Source organism: Myotis davidii, unplaced genomic scaffold, assembly GCF_000327345.1.
Source record: "Myotis davidii unplaced genomic scaffold, ASM32734v1 scaffold571, whole genome shotgun sequence".
NCBI classification, from domain to species: Eukaryota; Metazoa; Chordata; class Mammalia; order Chiroptera; family Vespertilionidae; genus Myotis; species Myotis davidii.
The window spans coordinates 363,338-363,549 of record NW_006283136.1 but is presented as its reverse complement, the minus strand read 5'-3'; the positions used below and the strand labels follow the sequence as shown (position 1 = coordinate 363,549).

At 34.9% G+C, this 212-nt stretch overlaps 1 protein-coding gene across 1 annotated transcript in view; it reads left to right on the top strand.

The window, feature by feature from the left end:
- The window catches only part of XXYLT1 (xyloside xylosyltransferase 1), a 136,749-nt gene that overhangs the window by 109,690 nt on the left and 26,847 nt on the right, over positions 1–212 (top strand). The gene's annotated exons all lie outside the window — the stretch shown is intronic.

The window sequence follows — 212 nt, the reverse complement described above, 5'->3', positions numbered from 1 at the left end:
GTGCAGGAGGCAGCTGATCGATGTTTCTCTCTCATCGATGTTTCTAACTCTCTATCTCTCTCCATTTCTCTCTGTAAAAAAATCAATAAAATATATATTTAAAAAAATAAAAATAAAAAAATAAATAAATTTAATCTCTCTCTTGCCTTCCCTGTATTGATTCTTTCTGGACCCTGAGCATGTATGACTTAGGCCAGCGAGAGTCAACTGGC